This window comes from Felis catus, chromosome D2 (genome assembly GCF_018350175.1).
Source record: "Felis catus isolate Fca126 chromosome D2, F.catus_Fca126_mat1.0, whole genome shotgun sequence".
Lineage (NCBI taxonomy): Eukaryota > Metazoa > Chordata > Mammalia > Carnivora > Felidae > Felis > Felis catus.
Genome location: NC_058378.1, coordinates 11,914,934 through 11,929,956, shown reverse-complemented (window position 1 = coordinate 11,929,956; position 15,023 = coordinate 11,914,934). Strand labels below are relative to the sequence as shown.

At 42.0% G+C, this 15,023-nt stretch overlaps 1 long non-coding RNA gene across 1 annotated transcript; it reads left to right on the top strand.

The window, feature by feature from the left end:
• The first annotated feature begins 3,499 nt into the window (after positions 1-3,499).
• On the top strand, positions 3,500-9,838 carry LOC123381014. The gene is made up of 3 exons (XR_006587519.1): positions 3,500-3,924; positions 5,852-5,932; positions 9,762-9,838. It is a non-coding gene; the product is annotated as an uncharacterized LOC123381014 (long non-coding RNA).
• Positions 9,839-15,023: the final 5,185 nt, after the last annotated feature.

Here is a 15,023-nt window from a genome sequence, read left to right as displayed (position 1 = left end):
CTACATTCTGATGGGAGGGACAGGCTTGTTCTCTTCTTCAGAACACTGAATTTAATTGTACTGTGATTACTGTTTCACTGGGTTTCTCAGCACCCATTTCTCTTAACACTTTGGTAAACTGTCTGGCAGGTTTCCTTTTCTTGTGGTCTCTAAAATGACTGGTTTTCGGGGGTGCCTGGGTGGCTCAGTCAGTCAAGCACCCGACTCCTGATTTTCACTCAGGTCATGATCTCATGATGGGATAGAGCCTGCTGTCAGCACAGAGCCTGCTTGGGATTCTCTCTCTCCCTCTCTCTCTGCTTCTCATAGCTTGCACTTTGTCTCTCTCAAAAACAAATAAATAAACATCAAAAAAATAAAATGACTGGTTCTTATCCCCAAACTCATCTATATCTGTGCGTGGGCTATTGAAGTTCTCCATCATTGCTAACTCACCTAATTTGACATTTCCCCAGGGCTGCTAGCTTTCCCTGCTCAGTCTTGTGGCTGCACTCCTGACATGGTATCACTCCTCATGGTTCTACTTTGTCCCTGTCCCTATCTTTCTCTGTCTTTCTGGCCCTTCTGACTCACCTGCTGAACAGAAGAACACAAATCTTGACACAGAAGACCTCCTCTTCCCAAGTAGCCTCCCCATACTACCATTGCAGGAGAGCTCTTTGTTCACTTAGTAGTTCATTCATTGCTTCTTTCAATCAGTGTCCACTGACTCCCTCCTATGGACCAGGCACTGGGAACGAGAGTGCTCTGCGTGCAATGAATTAGGTCACTCTCAGTGACCTATTGGCTTCTTACGGCTGATAAGTGTTCTAATTAAGAGACTTGGATAAGGAAGTTTGGGCTAGGTCCTTTCCTGATTGTACTGATGATGCTACATGGTAATGATGGGGTTATTTCAAGGTTTTTCAACTCTCACATCAGTCTTCCAACTGGTCCTTGTTTTCCCCAGTACTGCCTGCCCCTCCTTCCCCCGGTGCTTAATGGGCACATTGTTATCAAACGGAAGACACTCTCTTCTTTCAGGTAGAGCTCAAACACAGTGGAGCCAGTACTCCTCATGCCGCCTCAAACTCTCTACTTGGACACTTCAGTTCTGTAATATGGCTTGATAATTTGCTCCCTTTATTTCCTTCATTCTTTTCTCTTTTAACTACTATGAGCTAGATGCCATATCACCTAGATTGACACCCCAGGTTTTTCCTCTTTCTCTCCTATGTTTCAATTCTGTCTTTTTATTCCACTTCCAGGAAAGCCCCTCAGTTTTAACATATAACACTTGGTTGAACTTTTAATTTTGGTTAACATTTGAATTACCAGGAATTCTTATGTGTTTTCTTATTATTCCTTTTGCATAGGCACTTGTTCTTGTTTTATGGGCATGATACTCTAAAATGAGTGATGATATTCCTTGTTACTCTTGTTATTATTTAGCTTTATTCTACACCTTGTATTTTTTGTATCTTGAGGTCATTTTTCCTGTTTTTGCTGGTTTCTTTTTTTCTCAAGGTAGTGGCTTTCCTAAAACATCTGCTTTATCCTTGGCTTTATATTCTTATCTAGTATTAATGTATAGTGTACGTTAGGGGTCAAGCCCAAGCTGCGGTAACACAGAAGTTCCCAAACTACAACTGCCTAAACCAAATAGAGGTTTGTTTATCTCTCTCAGAGAGGAGAGGGGTCCCGATTGGTGAGGGACTCCACTCTAAGGGTCAGTAGAGCCCAGCCAAAGGTGACAGCAGCAGTTAGTAGCGCTGCGGGTTTGGGGAGGTGTGGTAGAGGGAGGAGATAGAGAATAGAGAGCCAGGACATAACAAAAATTTCTGACACAGGATAGAGGGAAGATGAGTAGGGTTGGTGGCAATTACAGACATAGGTGGGAGCAACCCCTGGCCAGTGCATGATTTAGGGACAAAGTTCCTGTGCCACGGGTGGGACCTGACAAAGGTCAGGCAGACTCTCAGTCTAGAAAGAGACAGGGAGTCAGAATAGGACCCAGGGCAGAGCCTGAGGTGCTGTGCCCAGAGGGACTTAGAACCTTCTCGATTAAAAGTTTGCTTCAGACTGTGAGGCCACAGCTGCAGGGTTTCTTGCCTTAGGCTCTGTGACGGGGCTGAATGTTTGTGTCCTGCCCAAAATTCATATCTGAAATCCTAACCCCCAAGGTGATGGTGTTAGGAGGTGGGGCTTTGGGGACGTGATTAGGTCATGAGGGTGGAGCCCATAAGGGATTAGTACCCTTATGTAAGAGACCTCAGATAGCTTGCTCATTCCTTCTGCCACACGAGGACACAGTAAGACAATGATCGTCTGCAGACCAAGTAGAGCGTGCTCAGAGATCTGCCAGCGCCTTGACCTTAGACTTCTTAGCCTCCTGAACAATGAGAGGGAAATGTTTGTTGCTTAAGCCACTCATTCTCTGGTATTTTTGTTGTAGTGTGGCAGCCCAAATGGACTAAGACAGGCTCAGACTGATTTAGGGACAGAGGGGAGAGACCCAGCATATGTATGGGATCAAGTGACTCCTTCTGTGGTTGCCTAAATAATAGGCTTTTGTTGTCGACGCTCTGGATTGACTTTCAGTGTTTGGAAACAAGAAGGGTCTGGTTTTTTTCCTAAGGTATTTTATACTGAACAGACTAAGATTTGTGAACAAATAATTAAAATGCATTTTGGGGTGATTCCAAATCAATGCCTGGGTGATTCCATCAGTTAAGCATCTGACTCTTGATCTCAGCTCAGATCTTGATCTCAGGGTGATAACATCAAGTCCCATGTCGGGCTCTATGCTGGGCGTGAAGCCTGCTTTAAAAAAATGAAAAATATAAAAAATGAAAAAAAAAACCAGTTTAAAGATATACGAATTGAATTTGTAGAAACTGAAAATGAAATATAAAATGAAGCCAGAGGAAGAAGACTGGACATTTTTTGCATATACTTTTAAAAGAACAATATAGTAATTTCCATATATGGAAAAACAGAAAAAACATAAAAGGAAAACTAATTGACTAAGCATAATACTTTATAGGATATGGAATATAAGAATAATACGGGGCTGAAAGTAGGGCAGTTTACAAGGAGAACCATGAAGAAATACTGCCATTTAGTAGGTAAAATGTTCATAGAGCAAAGTTCATAGAGGAAAATTTAAAAAGACTAAATGTCTTAGTAATAAAATATATAAATGAAAGATTTTTGTTCATTAAACAGACGTAGAAATCTGATCTTAAATGATACCTACAGGGTAGGGGCGCCTGGGTGGCGCAGTCGGTTAAGCGTCCGACTTCAGCCAGGTCACGATCTCGCGGTCCGGGAGTTTGAGCCCCGCGTCGGGCTCTGGGCTGATGGCTCAGAGCTTGGAGCCTGTTTCAGATTCTGTGTCTCCCTCTCTCTCTCTGCCCCTCCCCCGTTCATGCTCTGTCTCTCTCTGTCCCAAAAATAAATAAACGTTGAAAAAAAAAATTAAAAAAAAAAATGATACCTACAGGGTGGAGGCATTTAAAAACAATTTCGTATCCACCCATGTATTCATCTCTATTGGAACAACACTATGTGATTTGACTTTGGAGGTATGAATTGAATCTAAGACTAAGGGGAAAAAAATCTGGGGCATCCGTGTCCACAAGTTTTGCTTATTGACAATTTTATGTATGGGGAAGCATTGGTTTTTAGAGAATTTGTGAAGTTTGAACATTAACAAAAACAGTAAGTTGCCTATTTACAAAAAGAATAATCCAGATGTCTTCAGACTGACAGACACAGCCTCCATATCAAGAAAGAAGCTGGAAGAAAATAATTGTGAAACCTTTTGATGAATATTTGAACAAGAGCAGGAGGAAACAGCATGGCTTTGCGAAGAACAAATCCTGTCAGACTAAATTAATCTCCTCCTATGACAGAATGACAAGTCTCTGGTTTGAGGGGGAGGTAAGAGATATTCACTATCATGACTTCAGCAAGGATTTTGATTTCTGCTTGGGAAGCAAGTAAATAGGTTAATTCCAGGCAATGGTGACTAGTTAAGAAGGAAATAGGACAGAATATCGAGAAGAGAGGTCAGGGGGGTTTCTTGGAGAGGATGCTTGAGCAATCACAAGGAGCCAGTCATGCAGCGGTCCAAGGGGGAGAGCCCCATGGAGCGAGCAGCTGGTGGGTGACCTTGCCCTCTTTGGTGGGTAGAAAGAAGTCCAGTGGGGTTGAAGTGTAGTGAACAAAGGCGGAATATGGATGACAAGGGGGCTCAGAAGAAACAGAGGATGCAGGACCTTGAGGGTGGGGGATAGAGGGGACGGATTTTACTTAAGGGCAGTGGGAAGAAGTTTGAAGATTGTAAGCAGGAAATAACATCCATTTTACTTTTGTAAAGGGTCCCCCTGGCTGCTGTGTGGGGTGACAAGAGTGGGTGACAGGGGAAGTAGAGAGAGGCGACAGAAGGAGAGCAGAGGGCGAAGCCTTGGACTAGGGTGCTGGTTGTGGGCATAGTTCAGAGGGCTAGATCTGGAACACAGAGGTAGGACTTGCCATGGATAACACATGGGGAGTGAGAAAAGAGAGTTGACCCAAGGGTTATGCCTGGGTCTTTGGCTTGATCAACCGTGCACCACCATTAGCCCAGATGGGAGAAGACTCAAGAAAGAGTGGTTTGGGGCAGAAATTTGGGGAATTGTTAGTTCCTGTATGTCGTATCTGACTGTCTGCGCTCCATCCACATGGTAGTTGGATACTCCCACCAACTACTCTGGAGCTCAAGCAGCAAGGTTAGTGTTGGAGACAGACCGTTTATAAGTCACAGCATAGAGATGATATTGAGATGACCTCATTTGGATTCTCAGGATTTCTCTGTGAGGTAGCTCTACCCAGCAGCAATAGGTGAGTGGTGGGTATATAGTGGTCCAGGTGTGACCAGATGTGTCTGTAGAACCCAAAGTCCGGGCAGAACAAGAGCAATAAGGAGGACAGGTTACATCAATAAGAGGGATTCCAGAGGCTCATGGGTGGCTCATTTGGTTAGGCATCCGACTCTTGATTTCGGTTCAGATCACGATCTCAGGGTTCATGGGTTCGAGCCCTGCATTGGGCTGCACGTTGAAGGCACAGAGCCTGCTCGGGATTCTCTCTCTTCCTCTCTCTGCCCCTCCCCTGCTTGCTCTCTCACACCCTCTCTCTCAAAATGGATAAATGAACATAAAAAGAGAGAGAGAGAGAGGGCTCCAGGGCCAATCTCTGTCCCACGAGCATAGCTTTACCAGATTTAGCAAATAAAAATATTGCATGGGACAATCTTATACTAACACATTGATTTGTTATTTATCTGAAATTAAAATGTAATTGGATGTTCTGTATTTTATTTGGCAACCCTAGTTGAACATCTAAAAGAGTCTGAAGCCTTCCATATATCTTCCTCTTTCTCCATCACATACGTCCCCCCCACAGTAGTTCTACTTTTTAGCACGTTGGGTTATAATGCTGTAAACTTCTTTCCCCTCTTAGACTTTGTGTGTTTCCTTCTACAACCTTGTACAACCCTTACACTGGAAGACCAGAGCTAAGTAAAGGACATTCCAACATTCATCTTTTGCTTGTTTGTTTTTTTGTTTGTTTGTTTTCTCCTGTTCCATGAATAAAATCTCAGGCCCCTAATGGGGGCCCCTCTTGTCACTTTTAGTCATAAGATCAGTCTTGGTTCAATACCAGAATGTTTAGGCCAGTTTTATAGTCATGACTTTAAACTTCATCTCCTCTCTTGGAGCTTAGGAGCATCTGGCAGGGAATCCTAAAGGTGGGGATGATGGGGTCTGCTTCTCTCTTATTTTCCTACCTTATCCCTGTCCTTCTCCCCTCTCTCCCCCTCCAGGCTTGGAAAGTGTCACCGAGAGGGAGAAAGAACTGGAAGGAAGCATGAGTAAAGTTACTCCCATTTGGCAGATCCTTAAAGGTGATTCTTTCTCTCTGAGATGCCTTCAGGGGTTTTTCAGAGGGCCCACCCCGCCTTCCTTCTGCTCTCTATAAGCAGCCATGCCCCTCCCCACTTCCCCCTCCCCTCCTAGTTTATGCTTCCATCTCTAGTCTCTGTGCTGTGGTCGTCTTGCCCTGGTGGGAAGTCCTCTTGGGTCAGGTGCCCTTAAAAAACAACAACAACAAAAAAAACCCTATCTTGCAGGAAAATGCCTCTGATTGTGCTAAATGCATCAGGCTGCTGGTGTGGCCTTGTCCCTTCCCCAGGGGAAGCCTCTCACTATTTGCCTTTCTCAGGCCGGAATCAGATATGAATCTCTAGGGGACCCACATCACACTTTCTGTATCCCCTCATTGGCTTTGAGTGAGGGATGCACCTGTCCTCTCCTCCCCCCAGACAGGGCGATAGATCCAGGATTTTGGCAGCACTCCACCTTCTCCAAAGACATCAGATCTCTCAGCCACTTCAGACTCGACCCTTTTATATCCGCAAGCATGAAGGGCTTCAACGTCAGTTTCCAGCACCTTCTCTGCAAGTCCTACATGGGTGTTCTGGAACTTCTCTTTATTATGTGGGAGTCTTTGCTACTTATTTTGTTGTTTTTGGCTTGGGTGCCTTAGCTGAAGTGGTAGATGAAAGATTATCATCTTACCATCTTTTGTTATATTTGTTTCTTTAGCCCCTAGTTCCGTGCCTAGTGTAGAGTAGACACCCAACAACTGTTTTTCGAACCAATTAATTATTAATACAAAACTACAGTTAGGAAAGGAGGTTGGCAATTCCCAATCCAGACAATCCATTAGTCTAGCACATGCAATTCCCTGAACCCTGAGATTTCACAATCGAAATGAGATGGGACATGAGGGAATTCAGAGTGTCCGCTCAATTCCTGGCTCTCCTAAGCACAATATGAAAGAACATCAGTGACGGGCTCTTATGTAATGCATTGGGCCATTTCAGTTGAAGTGGATCTTACGATGGTGCCACCACTTTTCAGCTTCTTAGGTCCACCCCTGAGACCTCTCCTTCTGCCTTGGTCCTTCCTGTATTCCTCAATCATGAGGACCACTCTTTCTGTGTTCACCGATCCCCCAAATCTGGATGGCACCTTCTTACCATTCAGCTTACAAATCACTTCCTCCCTATCATTCTCACAAGCCTGCCCGCCCCCACCACCCCCAACTCCTCATCCTAAGTACCTGTCACAGCACTTACCTTTCTGCATTGTGTACCCCTGGAAGCTACAGAAAGGCCAGCACTATCTCATTCACTCTGCATTCCAAGAAGAGAGCGCAGAACAAGGCAGTAAGGAATAATGAATAAGTGAGTGAATGAATGAATGAATGAATGGGCACTAGAGTATCAGTTGTAAAGCCTCCTAGGTTGGGTTTCACAGTGGATCTGTCCTGGCCTATAGCCTTCAGCTCTTGTCACACCCCAACATATGTCAAAGGGAGGGTGTTGGCTTGGGCAGCCTCATCCTTTATGACTCCTATTGGTGGCACAGTGCACCGGCTAACTCAATTTTAAGTAGAGAATTGTGCCCAAGTATCACATCACAGAGCTTGATCAATTATTTTCATCTTGAGGTCCATAGATCCTTTTCTCAAACTCATATTCCTTAGTTCCACCATCTTTAGAAATGTCACCGTGATCATGGCATCCAATGGCAAATTAAAAAATGTAATTCTGTTTGTATCATAACACTGTTACTCAGTTAGTATGTAGTTGAGCACTGTAGAAGTCAGTGTTCAAATTCTTCTGGACTTTCTACTCTTCCAAAAGTATTACAGCATTGGATGAGCATGTCACCTTCTCTTTTCCCAGCACCACCTGTGCCCCCAAACAAATGGATCTCTTATTGTCAAATCAAGTTGAAGCTAGAATATGGTAAGAACTTGTAGCTTAAAAAAATCAGTATGTTTTGTGTAGAAGAAGTTTAGTATGTGTGACATACTAAACTGAATATTAGCAAAATAGCAAGAGGCTATTTTGGTGAATTACATATTAATTTTCTTAGGTTTTGGTGAATGCCTGAAGTATTTCCATTTGGGAACTAAGCAAATGGATGTCTTGATTTGATGACATAAAATATATTTCTTAAGGGATTGAGGACGTTCTTGAGACCACCCTCTTAACCATAAAGTTGTAAAAGTATGTACTTATCTCACACATAAAGACAATTGTAAGGAGGTTGAGGCCAAATATATTGGTTGTCTACCCAGTGTTCATGTTCATATACTTTCCTACCAACAGATCCATGATTTTGTAGAGGCTGTAATGTAACCAGCTAAAACCTGTATTTCATAGCCTCTCATATAAAGAGAGAAGACCACATTCTGGTCAATGAGATAGAAATGAAGGTTATTTGTGGGGATTCTAGGAAAACTCCTTACAGGGTGGGTTAACTCATATGGCCTGTGCCCTTTGTCCCACCATACACCCCTTACTCCCATTGGGAATGGTGCTACAGCAGCCATTTGCGACAATGAGGCTTGATTCCGTGACCTAAGGATGATGGAGCTGAAACATACAAGGACGACAGCACGCTGATAACATCACAGGAGCCACTGCACCAGTTTTGGATTGCCCAGTTTTAGATTTGTTAGTTTCAGGCATGTTACATGAGAGAAACAATCCCCTGTGTTGCTTAATCTCCTGATTTTTAGGTCTTTGTTCCTTGTAACCAAAAACATTCTAAAAGACAGTGGCATATTTGTGGGAATGTAGTTCATCTACCAAAGAAACTCTTTACATATAAATAAGCATGACAAAATTAGAAAAATTTTTATTTTTGAAGTTGTTGCACTGAACATACCATCTGATTGATTTTATTTCAGAGAATATAAGTAATTTTAGTTCTAAATTTAAATCACGTACACACACACACAGTCTTCAGTGACTGTGTCCATATTCCAGGCATTGTGTTCTGCAAATTATATTCATTATCTCACATGATGTTCACAGTAAGCCTGTGAGGTATTATTATTATGATGCTCATCTTATACATGGGGACACAGAAGTTTAGACTATCAAGTAACTTCATAGTAAGTGGCAAAGAAAGGCCTGGAACTGAGTTTGTTTAGCCTCAAAGCCCACACTTATGATTGCTACCTTGTCCTATTTCCTGGGATGTGAACAGATGAGCATGAGCCCCTTTGTTGGAGACAGTCACCAGCTCAACAGCAAGGGTGATGGAATACAGGATGCCTTTGTGTGTGTGTGTGTGTGTGTGTGTGTGTGTGTGTGTGTGTGTATGAAATCCATGAAGTTGTACCTCTGGGCAAAATTCAACAGATAAAGATACTCAGATGATTCCTAACACCCCAGAAGTTGACATGCATAGAGCATGGAGATTCAGGTTAGATGTTAAAGTGTGTAGCCAACTAGGCTTAGTTTAAACCAGACTGAGCATGTTAGGGCCTTTTCCTGAAAACAATGGTGGGCGTTCCCTCTTGGAATGGGGCAGGATACATAACCATGTTTACTGCCTCCCTGGCCTCATTGCCCACCACTCTCCCGCTCTTTTGCTCTATGTACTACACGGCCCTTCTTGCCATCCTACAAACAAGGCAGCTCACCTCAAAGCTTTGGCACACACCAGTCCTTCTGCATGGAATGCTCAGCCTCTAGAAAGCCACGAGGCACATTTCTTCACTTGATTCAAGTCACTATATGTGACTATACCCGCCTTTCCTTGACCACTTTATCTGCAAAATGGTCTCTTCTGTCACTCTCTGTCTCCTTATCTTGCTTTATATTTCTTCATAGCATTGAATGTATCTGACATCTAGATTTATTTATTTAGATCTATCTCCTTCCTTAGAAGAAGCCCCATGATCATGGACCTTATGCATTATTCACTAAGACAAGGCCTGCTCCAGTAAGTATTTGTTGAATGAATGAATTAATGAATGAATGAGTGAAGAGTGAGTTCAAATAACCTGCTCATGTGTTATGTTATTACATGAAAACTTGGAAGACATTAGGGAGATTGGTCCTATTTGGGGGTAGATTCTAGATTCACAAAGGTTTCTGGGTTACTTTTGTGTTGTGAGCACATCAAGGTGGTTAGTACCTTGCAACTCATGAATGACCTCCATGTAGGGGAAGAGATAGAAGGAAGAATGGTGTTTCCAAATTTTCTCAAAAGGAAAATAAAGCTGGAAAATTGTGTACAAAGTGGTAGCAGTGACCTGCAGTCTATGACCATGGAGAATAGAGATTCTTAATTACTACACGTGAAGAATGAGCACAATAAGAAGTAGAAGCCTCTAGATGGTTGTTAGTGCATTTGGGGGATACTATCCTTAGACATGTGACTAGAATCCTGGACAATATGGGATGAAGGGCTGTGATTCACAGAAGGGAGTTACCATCTCTTGCCAGGGTAATCCAAAGCTCAGAAGTGGGCTTTGAATTACTCCTTGGAGGATGGAACAGATCTTGACAAGATTTTGTGGCACTAGGCAGCAGAAGAAACAGCAAAAGAAAAGGCATGATTGCTTAATGCCCATATTTTATCTGAAGAACAGTAGCTTGGTTTGGGACCAACACCAGAGAGTACTTGAAAGTAAATATTGGAAAGGAATCTGGAAGGCTTTATCATGGAGACCCTCAAACACCAGATTGAGGGGTTTGAATGTAATATGGTAGGTATCTGGAAGTCATTCTTCAATGGCTCCAATTCCTACTGTGCAAGGAAGTGGCTAGTTGTAAGTATTGTTGTAGGAGGTTATTCTGGTAGAGTCTGGAAGATGGCTCACGGTAAAAAGAACAAAACCCAGGAAGACTAGTTAAAAAGTTAGTGAAATAATTGGGGACCTAAAGACAAGAATCAGGAAGATGTCTCTTGACCCAGGAAAGGACACTGATGTTAGGTGGTGAAGGTCCGGGAGTGTCTTAGTCTGCTCTGGCTGCCATAACAAAATCCCACAAACTGAGCAGGCTGCCTAACCAATAAAATTTTATTTCTCAAGGTTCTGGAGGTGCTCCCAAAGTAGGTTTCATTCTAAGGGCTCTTTTGGCTTTTAGGTAGCTGCTATCTCACTGTGTGCCCAGAGGACCTCTGTATTCTCCTTTCCTCTTTTTATAAGGGCATTAATCCCATCATGGGGGCCCCCCTCTCTCATGACTTTATCCAAACTTCATCACCTCCCAAAGGCCCCACCTCCAATACTGTCATACTCGGGGTTAGGCTTCAATGCATAAATTTGGGATCCCACAAACATTCAGTCTATAGTAGGGAGGAATCAAAGAGGATGATTAGCTTTTGGATCCTAGTTTTGGTACAATAGGCATAGGCAAACCAGGAGGAAGACCCGCCTTAGGGAGTATATGACAGCCATAATGACTACTTGTGCAGGCACTGAGGCAGTTTGTGGTGGAGAGGTCTCTGGGGAGCCCATGGCTCTTCAGGAACCCTTTTTCAGCAGGAAGGGCTTAATTAGCAAACTTTTAGTCATGTAAGGTCAACCCCCCTCATGGTGTCAGGGGCTCTGCTGACCCCAAGAGATAGATCGTGTTCACTTTTATCATCTGTATGCAGTTTGGTCGTGACCCTGGATAGCAGAATACTAATTATAGTTTGCGGCTTCCAAATGGTAAGCTCAACTTAGGGAATGGATACGATAGTGATGAATAACTTTCAAGTCTTGAAAAACTGATCTCCCCTAAGAACCCAAACTACAGGCCAGGACACAAGTTGGATTTTATTTCTGATCACATAATAATCCCTGTTTCCTTTTCCAGAACTCATTTGGCATCCCATGAGCTCACAGGACCCCTAGGGTTGGTATGAAATCAGGAATAAATCTCCAGGGGCTGCCAGGACCTTTTTTAGTTTGTGTTAGTCTAGACTCTTCTGTGGTTTCTATGCTGGGTGGGGGAGGGCCAATGGCATGAAGCAGTGACAAAGATCTAAGGTTTGGAGACCCCTGACTCCGGCCTCACCACTCAGCAGCTGGATGATCTCAGTCTTTACTTAGCTTCTCTAAGTCTTGGTCTCCTTTTCTCTAAAATGGCGCTGCTATAAAGATGGAAAGAAACAATAAAATTAAGTGCCTGGAGCACTTGCTCTGGGAGTAAATGCTCAGTGAATGAGCCTTTATCATCATCACCATCAATCACCATGACCATGGCCATCACCATTACTATCATCATTTTGATGCCATTCCTGACCGCCTTGCATTAATGCAGACCCAGAGATTCAGGCTATGCCCTCCAAGGATTTGCTGGAGTTTGTTTTTAGTTCAGGTCTACATCAGAACTGTACTATTTTAGGATACATGTACTAAAGATGGAAATACAGTGGACATTTTCTAAACTTTTGCTTCGTCAACTTCTGAAACAGGATAGGAAGAGATGCTGTGAAAACCTCCTTAGGTATTGAAATTGGGAATCTGAGTTGATAAGCAGTAGGCTCACCCTTCAGATCCTGGGTCCTCTCCAGCCCAATTTCATCATGATCTAATGACAATAGCAGAGGCTTTCCCCTCAGCATTAGGGTCTTTAATTTATAACTGAAAGAAGCTGAACTAAAATGATAACACTGAGTATTTTAGCTCATTTTCTGTAGAAATCTTCAGCAAGAAGTTACTTTTTCTAATGCTCATGTATATCATTGGTGAGTTTAGTAAGTTGTGCATGTAAATGAAAAATCTCATTACTTGTCTTAATTTTTTCTTCTTTAAGGATGTCTAGAGTTCTGCCTAGGGAATAGTGGGCTACACTGGCCCACTCTGAGTTGATGATTGTAGAAAAATTCTAATTGAAAACAAAACAGGAAGTGATGGTTTCCCCCCTCACTTGCAGGATATAATATTGATCATAAAGTAAAACACCATTCAGATATGGACTAAAACATATGGAGATAACATCCTCTCAATGATTTTATAATCAATAAAGTCCTAAAATGGAGTGTTATGGGAAACAGGTATGTTTCTACAGAGTACAAAGATTCCAATAAAGCAATATTAAGATGACAAATTTCAGTAACAAAAAGCCAAAAAAAATTATATGTAATATTGATATAAAAAAAGAAACATTTTCATAAGAACTACAAGAACCAGGGGGAACCTGAGTGGCTCTGTCAGTTAAGTGTCCAACTCTTTTTTTTTTTTTAATTTTTTAATCTTTATTTATTTTTTAGAGAGAGAGACAGAGTGTGAGCAGGGGAGGGGCAGAGAGAGAGGGAGACACGGAATCCGAAGCAGGCTCCAGGCCCTGAGCTGTCAGCACAAAGCCCGACTCAGGGCTCAAACTCACGAACCGTGAGATCATGACCTGAGCCGAAGTCGGACGCTCAACCGACTGAGCCACCCAGGCGCTGCAAGTGTCCAACTGTTGATTTCAGCTCAGGTCATGATCCCAGGGTCGTGGGACTGAGCCCCACGTGGGGCTCCGTGCTGAGCATGGAGCCTGCTTAGGATTAACTTTCTCTCTCCCTCGCCCCTCTCCCCCACTCACTTCTCTCTCTCTCTCAAATAAAAATAAATAAAGCACTATAAAAACCAGAGATATTAAGTGTTGGATGCTTATGGAAATTCTAAATAGACAAAATCTTTTTTTCTATTTTATGAAGTATAATTTTGTGCCTGTGAAAATATGTACGAGCTACCCCCAATAGCTTAAGTCTACAATAAGAATTAAAGACATTGAACGTAAATTTTAAGCTGTAACCAAAATAGTTCCTTCTCTCAATTAAAATTATGTTCAAAATGGAGATAAGTTCACATTCTATCATGCCATGATACTTCCAGTCAAAATCAATTTTTCTTGCCATGGTTGTTCACCAGAAGAAACTAGGAAATCATATCCGAACTAAACAAACTGAACCCGTCAGCTTTTTTAGTTTTAATTTACATTCCAGTTAGCTATCATACAGTGTTATATTAGTTTCAGGTGTCCACTTTAGTGATTCAGCACTTGCATACATCACCCTGTGCTCATCACAAGTGCGCTCCTTAATCCCCATCACCTGTTTTACCCATCCCCCTACCCACCTCCTCTCTGGTGACCCATCAGTTTGTTCTCTGTAGTTAAGAGTCTGTTTCTTGGTTTGCCTCTCTTGTTTTTTTTCTCTATGATCGTTTATTTGCTTCTTAAATTCCACACATGAATGAGATCATATGATCTGACTGACTTAATTCACTTAGCATAATACTCTCTAGCTCCATCCATGTCAATGCAAATGGTAAGATTTCATTTTTTCATGACTGAATTATATTCCATTATATATATGTATATATACCATATATATACACCATTATATATATATACGTATATATATACGTATATATATATACACACACCACATCTTCTTTATCCATTCGTCAGTGGACATTTGGGCTCTTTCCATAATTTGTATTATAGATGATGTTGCTATAAATATAGGGGTGCATTTATCCCTTTGGATTAGTGTTTTTGTATTCTTTGGGTAAATACCTGGGTAACCCAATTGCTGGATTATAGGGTGGTTCTATTTTTAACTTTTTGAGGAAACTTCACACCGTTTTCCACAGTGGCTGCACCAGTTTGCATTCCCACCAACAGTGCAAGAGGGTTCCTTTTTCTCCACATCTTCACCAACACCTGCTATTTCTTGTGTTGTTGGTTTTAGCCATTCTGACAGGTGTGAGGTGTTATCTCATTGTAGTTTTGATTTGCATTTCCCTGATGATCAGTGGTGTTAAGCATCTTCTCATGTGTTGAAACAATTTTAAAAAATATTTCAAAAATTCCCCTAGCTTTTAGTAACTTATTAGTGTTCTTGTGAAAATCATCTCAATTTTTATAATTATGAAATATAGAAAACATATCAGAGTACCAAAAATAATATTCATGCATATACTTATCACCAATATTAGATCACATGCTGTATTTCCTTTAGTTCTTTAAAAAATGAATATTATGATCATTCTCAAACATGTTTTTATGCTTCTGGTACAGATTAGAGATCTATAAACCTCATAGTATTGTATTTTTATGTTCAAGTCCACACAAATGTATGTTTTACAGAAGTCCTCTGCTTGGTTTGCTACTGAAGACTCACTATATGGTGAATATTAAG